General features: G+C 43.0%; 1 pseudogene; it reads right to left on the minus strand.

The window, feature by feature from the left end:
* Window positions 1-6167: 6167 nt before the first annotated feature.
* On the minus strand, window positions 6168-6285 carry LOC126089595 (5S ribosomal RNA; annotated as a pseudogene).
* Between the last annotated feature and the right edge of the window lie 4028 nt (window positions 6286-10313).

The following is a 10313-nucleotide window of genomic DNA, read 5'->3' on the forward strand; positions in this document are numbered from 1 at the left end:
CACAGTTGCCCCTCCTCTCTTCATCCCGCCGCTTCCCCAGCTGCCCCAAGCTCTCCCCTCCTTTTCAATCCTCTCTGACCTTTCCCTCGGCAGGTCCCACCTGGTAGTTTTCGTCGTGTGTGCTCCAAGTGGGTTTTAAGTGTGTTGTTTCGGAGTGTTTTTAATACTGTGGCCAACTTTTAACCTGTGCATGCGCATTCAGTGTCTTCTCTGTGTTTCAAGAATCGCCAACTGTGTTCTTTAACTTTCTGGTGACTTTTTTAACTGTCCCCCATGAACGTCTACATGTCAATGTATTTTTACCTCCATTTTCTCCCCTTACTCTGTTTTATGTTCCCCTTATTTATCTCCTTATGTATGTATCATTTCATTCTTGTTTTAGTTGTCGTGTCACTCGGCTGAAAAGCGGCGGATTGTGCCGCTGACAGCCCTCCCCTGCCCATATGGGGCAAGGGAATGAAATCACAATAAAGAAAAAAAAATTACAGAATTTGTGTTTTCCACATTTCCTCATAATTTATACATATGCTTGATGTTTTTAGAGGATAAATTAACGTGCTTAAGTAAAATATCACTGTAGTGTATGCAATCGTTTTAACAGAAGTTATAGACTTTGTGCCAGTAGATATTTAAGATAATTCTCATATATTGTTCCGTCTCAGTCGCATGCTTTTTTAATTCGATTACATGTTTCTATCACTCTGGATCTTCTCCAGAGCTAAGTAATTTCATCAGCAAGCGGTCTTGTGTACTCAGAGCAACGTATTCTGATATGTTGTTCTTAGTAGACAAGGTGCTGCAATTACTTTGATCTGGAGATGGTCAAGAGTGATCGAGACATTTAATGGAATTAAAAAAGTGTGCAACTGAAATGGAACACTAAATGAGGTATCTTAAATACCTAAATAAAAGATTGTTTGTGTCAAACACCTTCCTTACAAATTAATTATTCTATGTGTAAATCCCCACTTTAGGATCTATAGCTAGGGCCATTAAAATTAGAGATATCCATTTACGTTGTGCACTTTTAACTCATTGCACAGAACTCAAAAGCTCATAGTTAGTTTTCTGGGTTAAAATAACTTTCCAGGCTTCGAGGTTCCACAGATATTACGCGATTTTCATTACTACTGGAAACGCAACACTCACAAGCATTCTCAGTTTAGTAAACACACTTTGTGCATCACAATCGGCAATAGTGTATGACACTTTCCTCATGCAGATATTAAGTAATAAGGAATCTCTACCATTCCAGTTTTCCAGTTACTTGACACATTATTAGGCATAATGACACATAAGCTGAAAGATTAATCGCCTTACTTTCAACTGTTCCCAGGAGAAATTAAATACCTTAATCCGATCTGGAGTGAACAGTAGAAGCTCTGCCTCTGCGTCTCGCGTTTTCCTGCTGCTGTTTAGCCCTCGTAAGCCTTTCCTGATATGTTGAGATACCTCATTCAAATGAAGGTCCTGTTATGACCCCTTGGGAAATACTTGGAAACTTTCCGATTAAAAGTCACGTCAGGTTTTTAATCATAGTGGCGTCTTCACACAGAATGCTGCCATGAAAATTTAAACATAGCTCCTGCAACTGCTAAACAACTTCAAGCCACTCATCTGAAGGGCCGATTAAGCCACCACGAGCTTCTAGGGTTTTTTGACGCTTACTTCTTGCCAATAGGGTGTCCAAGTGATTTGTCTACGAAGGCGCATCTGGAAGCAATTTATATAGCAATGTAGCGGAGACCTGCCAGAAACGCTCTGAAATCTCTATCAAAGAAGACAAAGTTAAAGCATGCAACGTAATGTCTCCCATTTGTTGCTGACAAATCTGTCAGTGACAACTCTTCGTCAGTGTTGGGCACAAGTTCTATAAACAAATTGGAAATCAGGTAGTTTACATCAGCTTCTATTGCGACGAGTGAAGAAAAAAAGTTCATTATTTTAATTGGCTGCTAACATCAATTGCTAACGGTTACTTGGACCACTTTCTTTAACTGAAATCACTCAACAGAGGAAAGTCCACTGGACCTGACGGGATTTGGTTCAAATGGCTCTGAGCATTATGGAACTTAACTTCTGAGGTCATCAGTCCCCTAGAACTTAGAACTACTTAAACCTAACTAACCTAAGGACATCACGCACATCCATGCCCGACGCAGGATTCGAGCCTCCGACCGTAGCGGTCGCGCGGTTCCAGACTGTAGCGCCTAGAACCGCTCGGCCACTCCGGGCGGCCCTGACGGGATATCAGTTCGTTTCTACACAGCGTACGCGAAAGAACTTGCCCCCCCCCCCCCCTTTCAGACAGCTGTATACCGCAAGTCTCTAGAGGAACGGAAGGTTCCAAATGATTGGAAAAGAGCACAGGTAGCTCCACTTTTCAAGAAGGGTCGTCGAGCAGATGCTCAAAACTATAGGCCTATATCTCTGACATCGATATGTTGTAGAATTTTAGAACATGTTTTTTGCTCGCGTATTATGTCATTTATGGAAATCCAGAATCTACTCTGTAGGAATCAACATGGATTCCGGAAACAGCGATCGTGTGAGACCCAACTCGCTTTATTTGTTCATGAGACCCAGAAAATATTAGATACAGGCTCCCAGATAGATGCCATTTTCCTTAACTTCCGGAAGGCGTTCGATACAGTTCCGCACTGTCGCCTGATAAACAAAGTAAGAGCCTACGGAATATCAGACCAGCTGTGTAGCTGGATTGAAGAGCTTTTAGCAAACAGAACACAGCATGTTGTTCTCAATGGAGAGACGTCTACAGACGTAAAAGTAACCTCTGGCGTGCCACAGGGGAGTGCTATGGGACCATTGCTTTTCACAATATATATAAATGACCTAGTAAATAGTGTCGGAAGTTCCATGCGACTTTTCGCGGATGATGCTGTAGTATACAGAGAAGTTGCAGCATTAGTAAATTGCAGCGAAATGCACGAATATCTGCAGCGGACAGGCACTTGGTGCAGGGAGTGGCAACTGACCCTTCACATAGACAAATGTAATGTATTGCGAATACATAGAAAGAAGGATCCTTTATTGTATGATTATATGATAGCGGAACAAACGCTGGTAGCAGTTACTTCTGTAAAATATCTGGGTGTATGCGTACGGTACGATTTGAAGTGGAATGATCATCTAAAATTAATTGTTGGTAAGGCGGGTGCCAGGTTGAGATTCATTGGGAGAGTCCTTACAAAATGTAGTCCATCAACAAAGGAGGTGGCTTACAAAACACTCGTTCGACCTATACTTGAGTATTGCTCATCAGTGTGGGATCCGTACCAGGTCGGGTTGACAGAGGAGATAGAGAAGATCCAAAGAAGAGCGGCGCGATTCGTCACAGGGTTATTTGGTAAGCGTGTTAGCGTTACGGAGATGTTTAGCAAACTCAAGTGGCAGACTCTGCAAGAGAGGCGCTCTGCATCGCGGTGTAGCTTGTTGTCCAGGTTTCGAGAGGGCGCGTTTCTGGATGAGGTATCGAATATATTGCTTCCCCCTACTTATACCTCCCGAGGAGATCACGAATGTAAAATTAGAGAGATTCGAGCGCGCACGGAGACTTTCCGGCAGTCGTTCTTCCTGCGAACCATACGCGACTGGAACAGGAAAGGGAGGTAACGACAGTGGCACGTAAAGTGCCCTCCGCCACACACCTTTGGGTGGCTGGCTGAGTTTAAATGTAGATGTAGATGTAAATTCACCTCAGATGAGGCGTGGTTTTATTTGTCAGGTTATGTAAACTCCCAGAACTGCAGATACTGGTAGCAGGACAACCCATGTGTTCTCCATGAATAACCGCTCCATTCGGAGCAGACTAATGTCTGGTGTGCGTTGTCCAACATGCGCTTTATTGGCCCCATATTTTTCGATTATACCTTAAAGAATGCCAGATATCTAGAGATCTTTGACTCTTTCTACGCACAATTAACAGACACAGGAAGCTGTATGCAGTATTCCAATGACATGGAGCAACTGCTCTCACGTCCAACCGAAGTATGGCCCGCATCACCAACGAGTTCCCTAAAGACAGACTTGTCAGTAGAGGCCTCTGGTCCCCAACGTCCCCGGACTTAACATTGGGTGATTTTTATTTATGGATCACACTGGTGCATGCTGACAATCCTCCTCAATAGACCAACTTAACGGAACATTACTAGAGAAATTAACAACATCGTTCCTGGAAAATTACAACGTGTTGCTGTTAACGTCATCATATGAAGTCAACGATGCCTGGATGCCCATCGCCATCACTTCCAGAATCTCTTATAAACAGGTAACTACATCAGGTTACCTTCCATTCAGAAGGCTGTTGCACTCAGCGACTCTTATATTGACTTGTAAATAATAGATTTCAGCTATAAAACGTACTTTTAAATTTTGTTATTGGCAGATTCAGATTTCAGCTAGAAACTAGCCATTCTCAATGCACTATCATTTTTTATCAATGCATGTAATGCCTGTTGGTCGGGCTTCATGCACAGTTCATTGAATACTCGTATTCATGCATTACATGCATTGATAAAAAATAATAGTGCATTGAGAATGGCTAGTTTCTAGCTGAAATCTAGATCTGCCAATAAAATTTAAAAAGGACGACTGATAGCTGAAATCTGTTATTTACAAGGTAACTATATGTTTTTAACGTTACTGTTATCTAATCTTTTTTAGTTAGTCCATTGTTTCGTGAATCTCGGCCGTGGCGCGTACCCGTTTTATGCGGGGCGCCCTGTAATTTCCACACACAGTCACGGCACAACTAGGCATTATTAATGTCTAACACAATGAACAAACTCTATAGAATACAAAAATAAAGAGCAATAACGCAAAATCTACCCTCTACACCACAAAAGAGCGTGCAAGAAGTGATCGGAGCTTCTCAATGTGCAGAATGGAGAAAAATTTCGATTCTGTGCAGGCATTGCGCGCATTAATATTTTGACATACCATGTGGTTTTTGTATGAAGAGTTTGTCTTTCATATTCTTTATAGACCCAGTCAACCTATTGCAGCTCCACAACGAACTAGCTGAAACAGGACAGTCTTGACGTATAAGTAATCCTGTGAAACGAACAGCCTAGCAGCACAGATGCGTGCTTTTAACAGTGACAGGGTGTTCCTTGTCAGATCGCGGTACGCGCATAAGGAGAGTAGGTAGCAGTAGTCGGCCGTCTCTGAAACAAACGGTCTTTAGAAGGTGCTCCGTGTCAGTCAGACTGATTACAAACATATCGATCATTAGATCGCACGGAGTACCACAGAAGAAACTGTACTGCCATGCCATCCTGTGTCCTAGGAGACTGTCAGACAATGGCTGTCAACCAGGATAGGTCCAGGACGTATCCTGTTGCGAAAAACAACCATTAGTGGTTTAGACGTATTCGTTCTGCAGCGAAACGGTTAATCCAGCTAACGAACAAATGAGAGAAACACGTTAACGGTATTCATAGCAGCAGCGAAAACAGTTATGCTTGTAGCCGGAAAATTGGTTAAGATTTCAATATTAGTGTAACACCTTCAGCTCTTCTTTCGCTGGTTCCGTTTTCCAGTACTCCAACCTGTTCCCCTGTTTTCTTTTTCTTCCTTCCATCCCTCTGGTATATTATTTTCTTGTTGACTCTGGAAACCTTCTAAATTTATTATTTTAGTCTTAAAATAGTTTCCTTCTATTTCTTTTCTTATTTCTGCAATCCACGCTACTGTTGCTCCGTTTTCGTAAATAAAGGAGTATTTGTTTTATTAGCCTGTTCTCATTCACTCTGTGTACAGCGTGATTCAAATGGTTCCCACAGACTGAAGGAGATGCTGGAGCAGTCAAAGTACAACAACGTCGGAACTGACAGTAATCCTGAGCCATTGAACACTTTGGGATGACAATAATGATAAGGGCAATCAATGCACACAGAAAAGTCCAGCAAAGGTAACGTAATTTTTGTGTGTACCAAACTCCTCCCGAACGGGCCAAAGGGCCCAACAGTACCGACCGGCCGCCGTGTCACCCTCAGCCCACAGGCGTCACTGGATGCGGATATGGAGGGGCACGTGGTCAGCACACCGCACTCCCAGCCGTATGTCACTTTTCCGAGACCGGAGCCGCTACTTCTCAATCAAGTAGCTCCTCAGTTTTGCCTCACAAGGGCTGAGTGCACCCCGCTTGCCAACAGCGCTCGGCAGACCGGATGGTCACCCATCCAAGTGCTAGCCCAGCCCGACAGGGCTTAACTTCGATGATCTGACGGGAACCGGTGTTACCACTGCGGCAAGGCCGTTGGCAGTTTTTCTGTGTATGCACAGCTGTTAGTGATTTGAGATTCGAAGAGACACCAGTTCTTCATGCAGGAACTCTTCTCCCCAGGCTATCTGCATCGTCTGCCGAAATTATTGCAATGCCGAGTGCCCCTTGGTAGAGTGAGCCAGAATTCTCAGCGAAGATGCTATGCCTACATTGAACGTAGTGTTCACCATCTTGAACACTTCTGTAATGTACAACACCGTTGTGTAAGTTGGTTCAAATGGCTCTGAGCACCATGGGACTCAACTGCTGTGGTCATCAGTCCCCTAGAACTGAGAACTACTTAAACCTAACTAACCTAAGGACATCACATACACCCATGCCCGAGGCAGGAGTCGAACCTGCGACCGTAGCAACAGCGCGGCTCCGGACTGGAGCGCCTAGAACCGCACGGCCACCGCGGCCGGCGTTGTGTAAGCAGTACACTACACTCGCGAGACTTAAGCGGGGAGGTTCGAGTCCTCCCTCGGTCATGGATGTGTGTGTTTGTCCTTAGGATAATTTAGGTTAAGTAGTGTGTAAGCTTAGGGACTGATGACCTTAGCAGTTAAGTCCCATAAGATTTCACACACATTTGAACATTTGAACTTAAGACGCGTCCACACCGATAGTCCTCGTTGTTCCAGACATTTCAAAGTTTCGTTGGCTCAGGATTACTTCCAGGGCCCTAACTTTCCTTTCCGAAGTTGTTGTATTTCGACTCCTCTATCACCTCCTTCAATTTGGATACAAACTTTTGAATCGCCCTGTACATGATCGAAGGAGATCAACATCTGCTTTGCCATTTATTCTAATATCGGTATACTTTGGTACGTCTTGTCATAATATCTCAGTTTCCTTATATATAAGGTACAGTCAAATGAAACAATCAGAGAGATGGTAAAAAATAAGTAAATTGTTTATTATTTCAAAATTAATCGAAATAACAGTTAATATACCGAGCGAGGTGGCGCAGTGGTTAGACACTGGACTCGCATTCGGGAGGACGACGGTTCAATCCCGCGTCCGGCCATCCTGATTTAGGTATTCCGTGATTTCCCTAAATCACTCCACGCCAATGCCGGGATGGTTCCTCTGAAAGGGCACGGCCGACTTCCTTCCCCATCCTTCCCTAATCTGATGAGACCGATGACCACCCTGTCTGGTCTCCTTCCCCAAACCAACCAACCAACCAACAGTAAATACATTTATCCGATTGTGAGACAAGATGGTGAATGCCTTCATGGAAAAGTGTTTGGGGTTGCTTACGGAACCATGATCGTACTCAGGCGTGCACCTCTCCATCCGAAGCAAATCGACGACCAAGAAGATCTTTCTTCAGGGCACCAAAAATATGGAAATCGCTTGGGGAGACATCGGGCCCGCTCAGAGGATGTGTGAGGACTGCCCAGAGAAACTTCTGCAGCGTACTCGAAACAACCTTGCCGATATCGAGGTGAACTTCTTGTTGGGCGGTTGGCAGTTTACTTTTTTCCCTTCTGTCTCGTTTTCATTTCACTCCTCCTTATGTATACAGGATGGACAGAAACATTCTGAAAAGCTTTCAAGAGTGTTGCAGGGTAGGTTGTGCCGAAAAACGGTTGGTAAGAAAAAAAGTCGACTCGTGGCACCGTTTCTGAGTTAATTACCATTGAAGTCAGCCAATCAGGTCGTCCTACATCTACATCTACATCTACATGACTACTCTGCAATTCACATTTAAGTGCTTGGCAGAGGGTTCATCGAACCACAATCATACTATCTCTCTACCATTCCACTCCCGAACAGCGCGCGGGAAAAACGAACACCTAAACCTTTCTGTTCGAGCTCTGATTTCTCTTATTTTATTTTGATGATCATTCCTACCTATGTAGGTTGGGCTCAACAAAACACGAAGGACGCAGTCCCCATCAGGCAATAAGAATGGCGATGGACACGTGTTAATTCGCTCAACACAATCCTCTGCATCTTGTGTCAGCATGACAAATCTCTGGTGCGTGGAATGCATATGCCTTCCTTATTGAATAACACAATGCTTCTTCACTGTCTTGCATAGAGGCCTGACGTGTTGCCGATTAATATGCCACCTAATAAGATCACTGGCAACAAGTGCCTTCAGTATTGAGTATTCCTACCGGAATAGCCTGGCGAACAGTCCCTCACAAAATCAGAAAGTGACACTGTAATGTAAAGAATGCCAGGTAGTTGCTGGAATTGATGTCAAAATATGTAATTTCTTCCGTGTTACCTTTCGCCACGTTGAAGCTTCATTCGTTTATCCGAACTACCATCATATGGGTTTCGCATCAGTTTAAAGCTTGCCTGGTCAAATCTCAAAGGTGCTACAATTTTATTTTATTTTTTTTCCCGACAGTGTACTCGTAATAATTTTCTTTGGAGTAGCCACCAATGAGTGCTACCAAATAAGAAAATTCAGAATCTACTGGTGGCAGGTAGTGCCGTATATTACAGCAGAGGCTTCGAAAATGTGATATCATAAGCAGTAACGCAAAGGAAAAGATACCTTGACCCCAAACGTGCTTCACGGAGCCAAGCCGGATCCATCCCGTGGATGATAGATGTCGGTGTAGAGAAGGAAGAGACGTGATGAAAGTAATACGTGGTTTGCTGCAAGCCTTTTCCACCAAAGAAGCTTAGAGCGGTATTAAGGTGCCGGACGTGCTCATCTGTCTTGTGTGTGCAAAGTATCACCTCTGGAAGACTAAGCAAAGCTGATTCCCTGCCTTATACTTGTCCACTAACTGCATCTGCCTCCAGACAGCGCTTATGGCTAGTAACACTTACCCAAAGGCGCTGACCTATTATGTAACAGAAAATTTTTGTTCTAGAACAGTACCACTTTATAGTATGAACTAGAAAAGTACACAAGAAACATCCCCACTGCATCGAGTCTCGTAGTAAAACTGCTTTTGATTTTCATAATTAGGTCAGTAGTACCAACAATTACACACAGATTTGTCTGTTCTAAGTGATCGTTCATATGTGTGCACTATGCGAATACGGACGGGCCTTTGGCGGCGTTATAGTTCATGGGAATTTCACAGTTTTGGCACGAGGTCCTGTTCTGCACTGCTATTTCTGTCGTCGCCCCATGAGGTTCACTTTTAGTACGTTTCATTCGGTATCATACCTTTTTCACGGATACTATTTAGCAAAACATTTCTGATTTTTTAACATAACCTGACGGTGCCCTACCCGGGTGAAACGCGTTGTTCTTGAATTAATAAAGAACATTGCGCAACCTAAGACTGTTTTTAAATAGTGTCCTAAGTGACTTACAAAACACTGTGTGTTTCTTCTGACCGTAATGGAAAAATAATTTGGCGAGCTATCAGGACACTATCAGAGAGGATTACGAAATCGATGGCCAAGAACAAATTTTCAGCCTCAGTAATAAGATCACTTACCGTACAGCGAAGCGTCGGGAATATATCGTCAATGTCATAGACTTTAAAAACCGCTTTCTTCTGCTAAACGGATCAGTTTTGCTTCAAAGTATATAAGAAACTGATAAAATTAATGAAAACTGACCTACAAACAATTGTTACGAAGTTAAGTCTGTATGCATTGATTGGCTGCTCCGTCGCGTCGGTTCTTGGTACAATATTTTATACATTATGAATGAAACACACACAACACTTTTCAAAGAATCGGTCGTTTGCTGTTTCGCCGTCACCAATTTGTATGGTATGTTTCAGTGAAATTTTGTTGGATCAAAGATTTTAAACTTGTGCATATATAGAGTACCTCCATTTCCAGAGTTGAAAAATGTTAATGTTACAATTAGCGATAAAACAAGAGGGATTACATCAGCGTAAATGCGATGTAAGATTATTTAACTAAGTTTCAATAAGTGAGACATTAACAAATGAACTATAAACAAATTACAACAGTTGTTCATTGAAGAAAATAGTTGAACGATAAATTTTGATGACATATTTCAAAGATGTGGATGAAGAAAACAGTTTTGTCTTTAATAGGTCATAATTAGAAACAGATAAGGTATAAT

Source organism: Schistocerca cancellata, chromosome 6, assembly GCF_023864275.1.
Source record: "Schistocerca cancellata isolate TAMUIC-IGC-003103 chromosome 6, iqSchCanc2.1, whole genome shotgun sequence".
Lineage (NCBI taxonomy): Eukaryota > Metazoa > Arthropoda > Insecta > Orthoptera > Acrididae > Schistocerca > Schistocerca cancellata.